Below are 15,568 nucleotides of genomic sequence, written 5' to 3'. Positions count from 1 at the left end.
TCCAAGCCGTATTATGAAATTCTGCTCTCTTTCTTTTGGAGGAACTTGATTTTTTTTTCCATCTAAATGTTTCCTGCAGTTTCAGCTGTAGCTTCAACAGATAATTGTATATAACACCTTGGATGCCATTAGGCGAGAATGAGAAAGCCTAGCAGTAAGTCAGTCTGTATTTTTTCCTCAAGGCTTTTACAACTACTGGGCAATTTGGTTGTTACGTAGCACAGAGAGACACTTATCGGCCCAGTAGGATTAAAATGACCCATTCGGCAGGAAGGGGTTTTAGAATACGGCTGTACTTCATGGTGGGGGGGGGGAGGCGCTATCCAAGGATAAATGCAGAGGCATCCAAGAAAATTATGCTTTCTGAGAGTAAGTTGTACTCCAGGGAGAGAGAGGAATTCTCTGTGGCATTCTGAGATGCATCAAATACTAAGCTTTATAAGCTCTTTAAAGGCAAATGTGAAGTCCAAAGTTGAAATACACAGGATGGGAAGGGTGGCCATTTGCTGATTCAATACAAAGGAGGAATCTTAAAAGGAATACACATGGGAAATAGTACTTTACGTGCTAGGGTTTTCTGTTTTATAAAAGGGGCACTTCTTATTCACAAGAACTCACTGGTCTATGCCATCATTTAGACCTTTCAACATAATGACAAAATACTGCTGTTCTGATCCAGTCACATTTAACAGCACATTTGGCTTGAATTATCAATTGTCCAGTACTTTGAACCTTTGCTAATGGTGCTAATAGCCTGAGTCTGTTGGCCTGAGGGAGTATGAGAAAGAATACATTGAACCAGCAGTGAAGTCCCATTAAAGGAAATACTAACTGAGTGTTTTATACTTCAGCAAAGCTGGGAAGGATTAGAGTGCAATCTTTGTGCTTGCTGCCTTGCATGCATGCAGCGTATGCAGAGTGAGAGGATGTCAAGCTGTGATTGCCTTCTGAGAGGAGTGTGCGTATGTAGACGATCACCTTTGCTTTGCAGATCTTTGCATGGATGTAACCTACTCACTTCAGCAGGCTTCCTGCGGATTTTGGATTGTGTTGTGAATCAGAGCGGTTTCAGGATCCTGGGCATGATGGATGCCATGTGACCACTCATCTGATATAAATCATGACCTAGCCTTTCACACAGAGTGTAAAAATGACACCAAAGGGCAATGCAAAGGAAAAAGGAAGCTGTTTGCTTTTGTGTGTGATCCGTGTTTACTACAATACAGCCTCTACTGACTATTAACCCAGCACCACCTGGCTTTTGGGGGTTTGTGTTCATATCCTTCCTTCTAAAGCCTGAAATACACGCATTTGCTTTATAAATGTAATGGCATACAGGGTTGAAGCTCTGTTTTACATACATGCAATCTCAATGGACATGTGCCTATGGAAGTTACATGTAAATGGAATATCATGGCAGATTATACACTTCGGATGTGTGTAGTACATGTAACTGCATGCAATGCAGTTAGGTGATATTTCATGACATGTGACATCATGTAAGACAACTCACTTAATTCACATCAGAGAGTGATGGCTCTATGGCTATCTATAAAAATATTAAGGGAAAAAACAGTGTCCAAACGCACATCCAGGTAATTCTGCTGACTTAGAGTTATTCCTCCTGATTTTACCACTTCAAATGGTCAGGAGATTTGAAGTCTGCCCTTCTCTCTTTCTTTCTTTCTCCATCATATTTGCTTGTCATGTCATACACTGTCTATGCAAGAAAAAGATAATCACATGGTACATAAATCAACAGAAAGTACTTTTACAAAGCACTGCTCAGAAGAATAGGAAATAAAGAATGAAATTTTTAAGGCAACAGAATTTTTGTAGTATGAAAAGGAATATAAGTGGAGAAAAATATACAAAAACTACTGAGACTCAGTTCTATCGAAAACCTATTTACAAAGCTTTCTTGTTTGATGGACTTAGCAATAGTATCAATAGACCTCTTTTTGTTTCTAGATTGCTATGGACAATCCACAGACTTTTACTTTGAAAGAAATAAAAGACATAAACACAGGATTATGAATTCTTAAGACCATCGTGTGATTAAAGAAGAACAATTAAATGAAAGAGTGAACATGTTAGAAATATAACCCGTGTTACTTTGCAGGGAACTGCATGTGTAATCTATTTGACTAGTTATAGTAAAATTTTGTGGCTGGTTATTTATAAAACAATAAAGTTGCTCTCCTTTCTGACTTGGAAGTGTACTTGAAGAACAGTGACTCATGCTCCACATGCTGTTAGCACTATGGTCCGTACTTTATATGTGCTGTAGTCAGGCTGAGAGAGGCTTGACTATTTACAGGTGGGGACTGCATCTACAGTCAACAACTTTAAACAAAAATACTTCAGCACTGAATAGGACGCAATACAGCCCTCCCTTCTCATTCCCTGTCCTAAATCCCCTGTTCCCACTGGTTTCAACAAGCCAGATGAAACTTAAAACTGAATGACAAGGAAAAAATATTAAGACACAAACAGGAACAATTCAGACTCCCTTCATGCTGCAGAGGTTACTGTAAACCTTGCACAAAAGCTATTTGCAATGTTCAGAGGAGAATCCCTGAGAGATTGCCTTCCAAGGCTTTTTCAGAAAAAAGTGAAGGAGACCGATCTCCCATCCTTTACTGGGAAAGACTGTTCAGCGTTAAGACCAGTGCCGAGAAGTAAATTATAAGGGATATAAGTTTTGTCTTCTGTAGAAAAAGCGAGTGTCGTAAGAAAAAAAAATTGTGTTTTTCCTCAAACAATTTGATTGAACAATTTCATTCTTTTGGGAAATGGAATGTACCTACATTATATTCTAACTACACGTACACCTCCTACAGTTTTCCCTGTCACTTTATTTCCATTATGAGCATGTGAGAGTGATGTTAAGCATCAAACTTCTAAAAAGAATCCTAGTTTCTTAGCATCTCTAGATGCATCTTTAGCATTTAAAAGCAATTTAAATGTTTATTGGTTTGCAGTTAGAATTTCTGAGGAAGCCAAACCTAAACAGATCAGTTGGTATAACAACAAATATTTTCTTCTACTACTGTCTTTATTTACATTGCTGGGTGGTGGTGATTACAACAGCTGCTATTCCCTCTATTCCCTCACTGGAGTATTCACACCATTTATACCTCTTGATTAAAAGCATCAACACTTATCTCTTACCTTCAAGCCATATGAATCTCTCCAGCAGAGGTGGCAGTACTTTGTGTCCAATATATCCAAAACCCCACAACTCTCCACCGTGGCTTTTCTCAAGCTCTCCCAAGCTTTCGAGCAGACTTTTTGGTATTCAGTGGCACTTTTCCTGACCACGCACACAGAGAGGAATAGGAAAAAAATCACCTGCCTGACCCCTGCAAACTGGGACTCGCGCAGAGGAAACTTACTGTGGTTGCCCCCAAGCTGAGCTAGCAGCTGCCAGAAGTTCAGGAGCTCGGGGAGTGCGTTAGCTTCCTGGGAAGGGGCGGTTTTGGAGCAAAGCTTTCCTGCAGTAATTTGCTGTCCATCTCTCTCAGCACATCGCTGGGTGGGAAAGCGGCAGTTCCGTCTCCATTTCCCGGAGCCCAGAGCTGGCTCGCTGCGAATCGCAGCCGCCCCTTCCTCCCGCAACGAGGTCCAACAACCTGTTTCCACTCCAGCTCCCGGGGCCGGCCGCGGGGTGCGATTTCCCGCGGCGCCTCCCTTCCCCTCCGAGCTCTGCCTTGCCTGCCGGGGGGCGAAGTTTCCTCCCCTGAATCCCAGCGACTCCCCCCGGCGGGGAGGCCGCTCCCGCGGCGCTGCGGGCGGCGGCTTCAGCACCGGGAGCCGGACAGCGGCGGCGGCGGCGGCGGCGGCGGCGGCAGCGGCGGGGCGGAGCGCGGCCCCGCGGCGCCCGGGGCTGCTCGCCCGCACGGAGGCAGCCGCTGCCGCCGCAGCCCCGCCGACGGGAGCCCGCAGCGGCCCCCGCCCCAGAGAAGCCCCCGGGGGAAAGGAGCCTTTCCGCGCCTGGCTGCCCTGCCCTGCCCTGCCCTGCCCTGCCCTGCACACGGATGCCCGGTGCCTCTGGAGATGCTGGGCAGCCCCCGGGCTACAAGGCTGCTGGCTGCCCCTGCACGCGCTGGCAGCGCCTAGCCCGGGTCTGTGCACAGCCGTCGGCCCTCATACGGAAGGCAGGGCACACGTGGAGGGACCGTCCATCCATGATCTGGATTAGCCCTGGGTGTCTCCGTGTGAGACAGCAGCCAGGGAGCACTCAGCCAAGGGAGCAGAAAAAGGAGAGGAGCAGGGCCCTGGGAGGGCACTCGGAGGATGGAGCATGCCTAGCTTGCAGCGGGGAGCAGCTCCGGGGTAGCAGTGACCCTGACCCCGCATCATCAGCACCACCACCACACACAGCCAGGGCCTCAAAGGCTGCAAGCCTCCCTCAAGCAGGTGGATTGCCCACGTCCTGCTGCTGCAGGCCTTTGCTCTACCCCTGAGCTTAGGGAAAACGAGAGGAGACCTGTCTGGAGCTGCTGACATGAGCCACAGACACACCTTGCATGCCGTGCCGGCAGACTCCAAATGCCTCTGAACAGCGGCAAGGCAGGAAAGGCAGGCAGAAATTTCTGAGCAAGGAAGTTGTCCACAGTTGCTATTTCTACTGTAAGCAGCTTGTATGCTTTCCTTGTAAAGAAACAGGTCACTGCCAGAGAGGGACATCACTTCTCTGCACTCTTCCCCAGTGGAAAAGTCCCAGCACGGTCCTGTGTATTTGCTAACCACCCATGCTAAAAGACTTAACAATGCTCCTTGTTTAAACACTCATTATAATGGTAAATAAATCTCTTAGCAATTTATATAGCAAGAGACACCATTTTCTGACAGGGTGCTAAAATAAAGCTGTTGTTGCAATATTTTAAAATCTTATACTTCAATATCTTTAATACTACCTAACTTCCAAAGCAAAGGAGTCCTGAAATATTAGAGTGTTTCCTAAGAAAGCTTTTCTCTTTAAAGAAATAACTTGATTTTCTTTTCTGAATGTATTTTTCTTATTAGCAGATAACACCAGACAGAAAGAAAAATGAATGAAGCCCATTTCTTTGGTTAGGTTTAAAATAGGTTTGAGTTTTTGTAAGATTTTTCTACCAAGGAGTGGATCTAGAAGAGTGCTTTCAACTGTTTCTGATCATGGCACCCCACACATTTTGCAGTTGAGCTACTGACCCCTTTAGGATATTGCAAATAGGAACTGCTGTGAAATGTACATACGCTTGCCTTTCTGAGTCATCCTTCGTGTGAAAGTCAAACTGAATTCTCTTGAACTTTCCAAATGTTATTGAAATATTTTCTTTCTTATCCAAGTAATGTTTCACTGTGTGTTTTGCATGCAATATCAGGGTAGCCAAATGAATACTAGAGCCAATACCTTTAACACAAAAAAACAGACACAGTTACAGGGACTGCTGTAACATTGCAGTAACCTGGAAGTTTTCCTCTGAAGTGCTAAATTGTTACTCAGTGTCACTATAGGAAGCGTCATATGTTATTATTTTGGTATATCTAAAATACTCTGATTTCTCCTTGAAAGCAGGCTGGGAAAGTTTATATATATATATATTTTACTCCTCTCAAAATAAATATATTTATTTTATGGATGGACAACACTTCTTTGGGGTATTTATGCATTCTTTAAGGCCAAGAAATACTTGTCCTTTCCTAGGCTCCTTTGGCTTTCAGTTGTGTCACAAGAATGCTTTCTGTCCAGTCATCTATAAGAAAAACACCTACACTCCAATCCAGGAAAACAATCACTTAGTAATTAATAACGGGGGAAGCATGGTGAATGGATGGACTCTGACTTTCTCTGATTGTTTACCATCTGCTGAGGCTGTGCATATAAGTCAACATTGCCATTTTGATTTACAGGCTTTAATAATACAGCGAACGTGCATTTAGCTACTTGTAACAGTTATATTTGTGTGTTGCTGTCACCACATTTTTTCAGTCATGCTAAAGAAAATAGCTTTTATTCTGTCCACCAGAAAGCTATGAATTAAAGCAATGGCTGCTCTGATGGAAGACAGTGTTACATATCACATCCCTTGCCTGTGTTAGCAATGTACCAAATCTGTAATGTGAAGAACCACATCCTCAGCTGATGAAAACTGCAAGCCACTTTATTCGGACTATGTAGCTGTTCTTCTGAAGTGTAAGGGGAGATTAATTTCCCTTGAATTTTGTATCAAGAATTTCAATAAATACCCTAGAGCTAGGTGAATCATTTGGGAGAGAAAAAAAGCAACAATAACAATGAAAACTCATGCAGGGAAAAAAAACAAAAAAAAACAAACCTGAAGCCAAAATAAAATGAAACTTCAAACCTATGAAAAATTAGACAACAATAATCTTTTTTAAGGTTTTTGTCCACAAGCAAAATCTCTTTTTCTTCAGTGCATCTCTGGTTTGTGATTACTCATTGAACAGGCTCGGTGACTAACTCTTTGGTTAGAGGTTGTTCAACAGCAGCTCTCTGCAAGTAGGCAATTCTGAAGAGTTAATCTCCTCCTTTATTTTAGGGATATAGTGGTTGGAGTAAGGTTCTTGGTGTAAATATCATGAGTGTTCTGCAATATTTCCTCAACATGTGTTCTCTCTATTTTCATCCCTAACAGAAAACAGTCATCAGATCAGCACTGAAAGTGGATTAAGATAAGATACCTCCTGCACCACCAATATTAGCAAAATATACCTCCCCCAGCCAATATTACATTCTAGACTTAGCAACACAAACCTCTGTCAAGGGCCGAAATGCCAGTCCCATTCCCTCTTGCACTCCCTAATCCCAGTCCAGACTGTGCTCCTTCCTTAATCACTTCACCAGCACCAGCTAGCAGGTAGGGTATTTGCGGAAAGGTCACAAGGGATCCCCGTGCAAAGCTGAGGGAAGTGGGCAGAACTTCCTGCTCTCTCATGTCACCTGCCCCGTCATCCTTCACAGACAACTATTGCAATGTCATTTGGCTGGAAGGTGTGGCACCTTTATTAGAAATAAATAGCATAGCACATTAGCATTCACTGCAGAAGATGCTTTCTCTCAGGGTAGACCTGTATCTGATTTTTGAGTAGAAGACTTGAAGCTCAGGAAGGCATATCAGTCCCAATGAGGCTTGTAAACGTGAATACTCTGCATTTTTTCCATATATTTTGGCAAAAACAATACGAGACTCTTACTTGTATCTGACTGCTAGTGCAGAGGGAGTCTTTGTTTTCCTCAGCAGAAGAAGCACATGGTATTAATAAGGCCAGAAATAGCTCCTGGTGAGTTATTAGCTCTGTGCCTTGCACCACTGCATGAAACCTACTCCTGCCGCATGTAATACCCACTACTTGTTACAGGCTCACCCTTAATTGAACGGTATTTAATCTATCCCTGGGAAATTCAAGCTCTTGACATGGCTGTGGATGTTGTTTTAACAAGTGACACAGAGTCATAGTCCCATGGGAAGGGTCCTATCAGACGTGCTGTACTTATCTTAGAAAGAATGAGCTACAAACAAACTGTTGAAATGATGGGCTGCATCCAAACTACCTCATCTGACTTGATCTGAGGGCCAGGCCTGATGTTCCCTGAAATTTCTTTTCATGTTTTCTTTTTACTGTAACACCAAATGTGATTCAAAAATAAAACAATTTGGACTGTGTTTTCAACTTGCTCTCCTGGATCTGTCTGAAGTAGAAAAATTCCCCCAAGAGTGATTGAAAAGCTTTTGTTCTGGACAATATCTGGCAGAAAAAAATCAGACTGAAAAAAAAAAGTTTTGCCAAAGTGTTTCCATGCATGGAAATAAAACAGCCTCCGAGACTGCCCGTGATCGGGAACTTCTGCGAGGACCCAGGCAGTGAAGGAGGTCCCTGCGGCACTGTGGGTGCCCCGGGAGTCCCTGAGAGGGGCTGCGGCTGCCGCGGGTCGCCGTGGGGGAGGGGCCCTGGGCGCAGCCAACGGTCGGCGCGCGGCGCGCAGCTGCTCCGCGGTGCGGGCGCGCGGCTGTTCCCGCCAACGGTCGGCGCGCGGCGGGCCCCTATTTAAGGCGGGCTCGCGCCGGCTGTGGCGCAGTTCCAGTCAGGGGCGGGCGGCGGTGGCAGCCGCGGTCGCTGCGCGGCGCAGGGGTGGCGCTGCGGCAGCCAGTGCACAGCAACACAGGCTAAAGTGAGGGTCGTCGGGGGCTTGCGTGGGCATTGCAGGGCATTGCGGGGGGACACTGAGGAGACCCCTAGAGGTGGGCGACCAAGCAACCTGAGACATCTTAGCAGGGACAGTGTGAGCATTTTGGAAGGGAAAAACAGAGACAAATTAGATAGGAAAGGGCAAACATTGTGGAGGGTAAGACAAAGGTCCCTCAGAGTGGACAGGAGGAGCATTATGGAGGGAAAGGCTGAGCTACCCGAAGAGGGACAAAGCCAGAATTTTTGAGGGAAAAGCTGAGGTAACACTGAGGGAACACGGCGAGTATTCTGTAGGGAGATGATGATATAACATAGAGGGGACACGATGAGCATTTTGGAGGGAAAGCTGAGGTAACATTGAGATGGTGAGGCAAGGATTTTGTGGGGAAAAGACGGGGTAGCTCAGGGGAGCAGGCGAGCATTTTTGAGGGAAAATCTGATGTAAAATTGAGGCAACATGGCAAGAATTTTGCAGGGAGGTAGTGAGGAAACTTGGGATAGGATGAGCTTTTTGGAAGGAAAACTGAGATAACATTGAGATGGCGAGGGGAGGATTTTGTAGGTAAAAGTTGGGGTAGCTCAGAGGGGAGAAGGCAGGAATTTTGGAGGGAAAATCTGAGGTAACTTGGAGGGGAGAAGGCGAGGATTTGGGCGGGAAAAGCTGAGGTAACTTGGAAGGGAGAGGTCGAACATTTTTGAGGGAAAAGCTGAGGTAGCTTGGAGGGCAGATGGTGAGGATTTGGGTGGGAAAATCTGAGGTAACTTGGAGGGGAGAGGAGGCGCATATTTGAGGGAAAAGCTGAGGTAACTTGGGCAGATGGCGAGGATTTGGGTGGGAAAAGCTGAGGTAACTTGGAGGGGAGAGGAGGAACATTTTTGAGGGAAAATCTGAGGTAACTTGGAGGGGAGAGGAGGAGCCTTTTAGGGGGAAAATCTGAGGTAACTTTTAGGGCAGATGGCGAGGATTTGGGCGGGAAAAGCTGAGGTAACTTGGAGGGGAGAGGAGGAGCATTTTTGAGGGAAAATCTGAGGTAACTTGTAGGGCAGATGGTGAGGATTTGGGCGGGAAAATCTGAGGTAACTTGGAGGGGAGAGGAGGCGCATATTTGAGGGAAAAGCTGAGGTAACTTGTAGGGCAGATGGCGAGGATTTGGGCGGGAAAATCTGAGGTAACTTGGAGGGGAGAGGAGGAACATTTTTGAGGGAAAATCTGAGGTAACTTGGAGGGGAGAGGAGGAGCCTTTTGGGGGGAAAATTTGAGGTAACTTGGAGGGGAGAGGAGGAACATTTTTGAGGGAAAATCTGAGGTAACTTGTAGGGCAGATGGCGAGGATTTGTGGGGGAAAAGCTGAGGTAGCTTGGAAAGGAGAGGGGGAACATTTTTGAGGGAAAATCTGAGGTAACTTGTAGGGCAGATGGTGAGGATTTGGGTGGGAAAAGCTGAGGTAACTTGGAGGGGAGAGGAGGCGCATATTTGAGGGAAAAGCTGAGGTAACTTGTAGGGCAGATGGCGAGGATTTGGGGGGGAAAAGCTGAGGTAACTTGGAGGGGAGAGGAGGAGCATTTTTGAGGGAAAAGCTGAGGTAACTTGTAGGGCAGATGGCGAGGATTTGGGCGGGAAAAGCTGAGGTAACTTGGAGGGGAGAGGGGGAACATTTTTGAGGGAAAAGCTGAGGTAACTTGTAGGGCAGATGGTGAGGATTTGGGCGGGAAAATCTGAGGTAACTTGGAGGGGAGAGGAGGCGCATATTTGAGGGAAAAGCTGAGGTAACTTGTAGGGCAGACGGCGAGGATTTGGGCGGGAAAATCTGAGGTAACTTGGAGGGGAGAGGAGGAACATTTTTGAGGGAAAATCTGAGGTAACTTGGAGGGGAGAGGAGGAGCCTTTTGGGGGGAAAATTTGAGGTAACTTGTAGGGCAGATGGCGAGGATTTGGGTGGGAAAATCTGAGGTAACTTGGAGGGGAGAGGGGGAACATTTTTGAGGGAAAATCTGAGGTAATTTGGAGGGCAGATGGCGAGGATTTGGGGGGGGAAAGCTGAGGTAACTTGGAGGGGAGAGGAGGCGCATATTTGAGGGAAAAGCTGAGGTAAAATCAAGGCAACATGGCAAGAATTCTGCAGGGAGTTAGTGAGGTAACTCAGTGGGGACAGGATGATCTTCTTGGAGGGAAAGCTGAGGTAACATTGAGACAGGCAAGGATTTTGTCGGGAAAAGATGGGGTAGCTCAGAGGGGAGAGGGTAGGCGTTTTGGGGGGAAAATCTGAGGTAACTTGGAGGGGAGAGAAGGAGCCTTTTGGGGGGAAAATTTGAGGTAACTTGGAGGGCAGATGGCGAGGATCTGGGCAGGAAAATCTGAGGTAACTTGGAGGGGAGAGGGTAGAAAGAGAAGAGAAGAAACATGGTATCCCATGAGGGACAAAATGATGTTTCAAGATATTGAAAGTAGCAGAAAAGATGCAACTTTTATCAGGACAGGTTGAGTGAGCGCTGTTGGTTTCTGTGGTGCTTTTTTGCTCCTGGTACTAAGATGCAATAGCGATGAAGGGAGGGTCGTGGAGCAGGATTTCCAAATGATCACACACACAAAAAAGGCATCCTCATTCTCATAGGGATGGATATATTATAAAAGCTGAGTCATGGTGTTTTCCTTTCTTTAGAGCTTGGCAGCCGAAGCTTCAAAAACCAAAATTCCTGGACACCATCTCTCCTGGAGGAAGGCAGATGAGAAGCAGTTGCTGCTGGTGAGTTAAGCAAGGTTTTTTTCTGCTGTGAAGGGGATGGGATGGGGGAGGGAGGCCAGAGAAGAAGGAAGAGGAGGCAGTGGCCAGCAGCACATTTGTCCCTGTTGTGAGCTGCAGGAGTGGTGCTTGAAGAGTCAGTGCTTGCCTGGGTGTAGGAGTTTGGAGCTGACCCCTCTTGGTCCTAAGCATGTCTGGTTTGCTTTCCACCAGCTCCCGGAGAGGAAAGACTTCTTGAAGAACTTCATGAAGAACTGCGAGTCAAGAGTGAGCACGAAGAGAAGAGGAGGAAGACGGAAGAGGAGGGAGGAGAAAGGCACTCTGGGCAAAGGGACCACCCTGGAAGCAGGGCTGCGGTCACGTAAGAGCATGGCTGGCACCATGGTGCCCTTGCTCACTTTGCGCTGGGCGACCTCCCTGTAAGCAGGGCTCGGGTCTTTGCTTTAGTTGGCCTTTTGCCGTGTTGCTCCTTGGCTGCCTGGAGAGAGGGACAACCCTGTAAGGAGGGTGCGAGTCCCTTTCTCCGCACCTGAGGGGGAGAGGGAGCTCACCGGACCCCGTGCCCGCCCTGTAAGCAGGGCAGGGCTCTTTGCCCCCCGCGGCTTTCCACCCGCTGGCAGCCTGGCCAGCGTGACCCCCTGTACTCGGGGTGTGTCACAGCATTTGCCCTTTGGCAACACGTGAAGCCCCTTGGCATGTTGAGGGCTCTGGCCTCCATGCAGCGCGGGGGCAGGCCTGAGGCTCTCCTCCCGCTCCTGGGTACGGATTGGTCCCCTGGCACTGGCTGCCCTGGGCTCTCTTTCTCTCCTGGAAAGTCATGTTTGTCCCTGTCTGTTGTCCATGTCTCCTTCCTCTTGTCTTTGTCCTTGTGTCTTGTCCTTGTCGGAGTGAGTGAACCCGTGAGCGAGCTTGTCCTTTAGGCCTCTGTAAAAAGCGCTGCAGCGTATTAGCTTCAGCTTCCCAGGACTGAAAGAAGAGCTCTGTGCAGCAACAGAGGGGTCCTCTCTCAGGCCCAGATTTGAGGAGGGGGAGAGCTCGGGCTTGCCCCTTCCTTCCACGGGCAGAGCCAAGCCACTCGGTAACGGTGTGGGCAATGGGACGTGCCTGTAGTCGGGGCCCAGGTCTCTGCCCGCGTGGCTGCCTGTCCTGCTGGCTACGTGGCCAGCGTGACGGCCCTGTAGCGAGGGTGTGCGTCACGAGCTGTGGAGCCCTTTGTCCCCAGGAGCAGCTTGGCCCCCCTGTAAGCAGGGCGGAGGGGCCTGCCCTCCTGCGGCCTGCTGCTTTAGCCAGCCACCAGGAATGACCCCTCCCCGGCCCGCTAAGGGGGCAGGTTGAGGAAGCGTCGTGCCGCAGGGCGCTGTGCGGCCTCCGGGGCTGCTTTTTCTGGGGGCGACCTCGCCGCAGCTGGGCTTGAGGTGCCCCCCGGGCTCCTGAAGACATGGTGTTGTGCTGCAGCCAGGATGGCCAGCCCGTAACCGGGGCGTAGGTCAGAGGCTCCTGCTCCGTGGGGCTCGTGGCTAGTGCTGAGCGTTGCGGGGAGCGCCCTGTAAGCAGGGCTGTGCGCGTCCCCCGCGCTCTGCGGGAGGTGCTGGAGCGACCGCCTGTAAGGAGGCGGGTGTCTGGGGCCCCTGCCTTTCAGAGGCGTGGGGCCGGGCTGTGTGGGGCAGGGCGTCCCTCCCTGTAGTCAGGGCTAGGGTGGCGGCCCCCGCCTTTGCCGGCATGCTCCGCTGCCTGGCTGCTGCGAGTCATTCCTGTGGCTGTGGGGGAAGGCTGAGCTCTCTGTCCGCCGGGGTGTCGTGGACCTCCCTGTAATCGGGGCCCGGGTCTGGAGCCTTTGTGCTCAGGTGGCAGCTGGTTTGGGGCGAGCACCCGCTTAGCGGGGCGCAGGTCAGAGTGCCCCTGAATGGGAGAAAAGGAGCCTCCCTTTGCCGCGGGGCCCCGGGCCGCCCCGTAACTCGGGGAGTGGCTGGTGCCCTGGGGCCCCTGGCCTTAAGCAGTTCCGGCAGTGGCCCCAGCCCCCTGTAAGCAGGGGTGAAGCGTCCTGGGCCGCTGCTCTCCATGCCCAGCTCCATTTGCCCAGGGTGCCCGCCTCTGACCCCAGCGGCAGCTTCAATCAAGACCGCTGGAGGCCGTCGAGGGGGCAGCGGCTGCTGGTGAGTTTAGCCGGGGTTTCCCCCGGGAGGGCTTGGGGGCTTGGGCGCAGCACCTTCCTGAAGGGAGGGTCGTCCCGGGCGTTTGGGAGGAGCTGGGAGCTCAGGGCAGTGCGGCGAGTGGGCAAGCGAGCGTGGCTTTGGCGAGAGGAGCTCATCTGTGATGTTTTAGCTGGGGGGGGGGTAGGGGGGTAGGGGTAGTGTTGGGTGTCAGGGTGAGGGAGGGCCCTGTTGGGTGGAGCTGTGGAGAGCTCCCCCCTGTGCCTCTGTCCTGCAGGCAGGCAGGCAGGCAGAGCTGGTCCTTCTGTGTCCTGAGCGTGTGTCTGGTTTGCTTTCCACCAGCTCCCGGGGAAGAAAGAAGAGGAGTCGTGAGGAGCTGCGAGTCAAGAGTGAGCACGAAGAGAAGAGGAGGAAGACGGAAGAGGAGGGAGGAGAAAGGCACTCTGGGCAAAGGGACCACCCTGGAAGCAGGGCTGCGGTCACGTAAGAGCATTCCTGCTTTTGTCAGGACGTTTTTGTTACTTTGGAGGAGGTACTTGGTGAATCCAGTTCTCCTGGGTTTTGTTAATCCTGCCAGTCTTGTGGCAAGAAGGCATCACTTCCCCTTTTGCTCTTAAGAAGTTCTTGCTGTGCCGTTCTGTTGCTGCAGAGGCTGTGGGGAACAGGGTATCCCTGCAGCTGGGGGGAGTTTTGTGGGTGTCAGAAGCGGACTGTGTGGCTGCCTGCAGGCGTTGGGAGGAGTCCTCGGGCGCCGCAGGGGTTTTGAGGTGTTTTCCTCAGTTCTCAGTGTGTCTTTCTCTTTCAGCGTGTGCACGGAGGAGGCAGCAGGAGGACCTGAGCCTGGGGCGTCGCAGTCTCCTCTTGTCCTGGAGCAGCTTCTGGATCTCCCTTTTCCCCAGTTACTGAATAAAATGCTTTGTCAAACTGTAGGTTACCCCCGGGGCCCCTGTCACCCCCAACTCTGCTTTAACTCGTGCCAGGAAAATTGCACTGCACAGGCGGTCTTCACTTTGCCCCGGCTGTTGGAGGTTTTGCTGTTGTGAGGCTAGTGTGTGCTTGTCCTCGGTGGTTGCAAGGGGCAGACCTCAGTGACTGTTGCCGCTTCCAGGTAGGAGTGCGGTGGTAGTGCAGGGTTGTTGTGGAGGTGTTGTGGTAGGAGTGCGGTGGCACTGCAAGGGTGTTGTGGTAGGAGTGCGGTGGTAGTGCAGGGGTGTTGTGGTAGGAGTGCGGTGGCACTGCAAGGGTGTTGTGGTAGGAGTGTGGTGGTAGTGCAGGGGTGTTGTGGAGATGTTGTGGTAGGAGTGCGGTGGTAGTGCAGGGGTGTTATGGAGGTGTTGTGGTAGGAGTGCGGTGGCACTGCAGGGGTGTTGTGGAGCTGTTGTGGTAGGAGTGCGGTGGTACTGCAGTGCTGTAGGAGGATTTATTTTGGCTTGTCGATGGCCTGTAGCACCTGCCGCAGGACGCGGTGTTTGGTGTGAGGGGATGAAAAGGCGAGAGCTGTAGCCGCCTGTTGGGTGTAGAGTTGGGGCCAGAGGGGAGGTCGCCTGTGCGGTGCAATTGGACAGGGGTGCGGAGTTGGTCTGAGTTGGGTTTTGAAAGGGGCCCGGCCCCAAGCCCCCTCCCTGGCTCCTTCCGCCCTGCCCCTGGGCCCCTTTTACCCCAGTTGTGTTGTTTCTGTTGTCTGTGACTGAACAAAAAACCTGTGTGTTCACTCTGCTTCATAAGCGGCAGTTTCCTTGAGGGCAATTGACTGGGGCGGGGGGTGGCTCTGGGGACGTGGCTCTTGGTGTGGGGTGGGATGATTTGGGGGGTGGGGTCAGTAGGAGCTGTGGGGTGGGGTCATGCTGGTGGGAGGGTGGGGTTTGGGGAGTGGGGGGAGAGTGGTCCTAGAGCAAAGTTCATGGAAGGGGTGGGCCCTTCCAGGGATGGGGCGGTGACCCTGCGAAATGTGGGGTGGGGTTGTGGGGCGGGGCAGAGGGGGGGGGTGGGAGGAGTTTTGGGACCAGGTGGAGCCTGAGGGGTGGGGCCATTGGGGGCAGTGGGAGGGGTCATGGAGAGGGCCATGGGAGGTGGTGGGAGGGGTCTTGGGGCGGGGCCACCAGAGGTAGTGGAGGGGGTGTGGGGCGGGGTCACAGGAGGCTGAGGGGGTCATGGGGTGGGGCCATGGGAGGTGATGGGAGGGGTCATAGGTGGGGCCATGGGAGGCAGTGGGAGGGGTCTTGGGGCATGGTCACAGGGGACTGTGGGAGGGATCATGGTGCAGAGACAGGAGAGGCGGTGGGAGGCGTTGCGGGGCGTGGCCATGGGAGGTGGTGTGGGGGTGGGGTCATGGGCAGCTGTGGGAGGGGTCTTGGGATGCAGCCACGGGAGGCAGTGGGAAGGGTCGTGGGGCATGGCCACGGGAGGCGGTGGGGGTCTTGGGGCAGGGCTGCCAGAAGTGGGAGGGGTCATGGGGCGGGGTCAGGGGAGGTGGTTGGA

The 15,568-nt window shown here is 50.9% G+C and overlaps 1 long non-coding RNA gene across 1 annotated transcript; it reads left to right on the top strand.

The window, feature by feature from the left end:
- The first annotated feature begins 11,832 nt into the window (after positions 1–11,832).
- On the top strand, positions 11,833–14,732 carry LOC136994041 (uncharacterized). The gene is made up of 3 exons (XR_010886271.1): positions 11,833–13,093; positions 13,433–13,573; positions 13,896–14,732. It is a non-coding gene; the product is annotated as an uncharacterized lncRNA (long non-coding RNA).
- Positions 14,733–15,568: the final 836 nt, after the last annotated feature.

Source organism: Apteryx mantelli, chromosome 23, assembly GCF_036417845.1.
Source record: "Apteryx mantelli isolate bAptMan1 chromosome 23, bAptMan1.hap1, whole genome shotgun sequence".
NCBI lineage: Eukaryota > Metazoa > Chordata > Aves > Apterygiformes > Apterygidae > Apteryx > Apteryx mantelli.
This window is presented reverse-complemented; position numbering and strand designations above follow the sequence as displayed.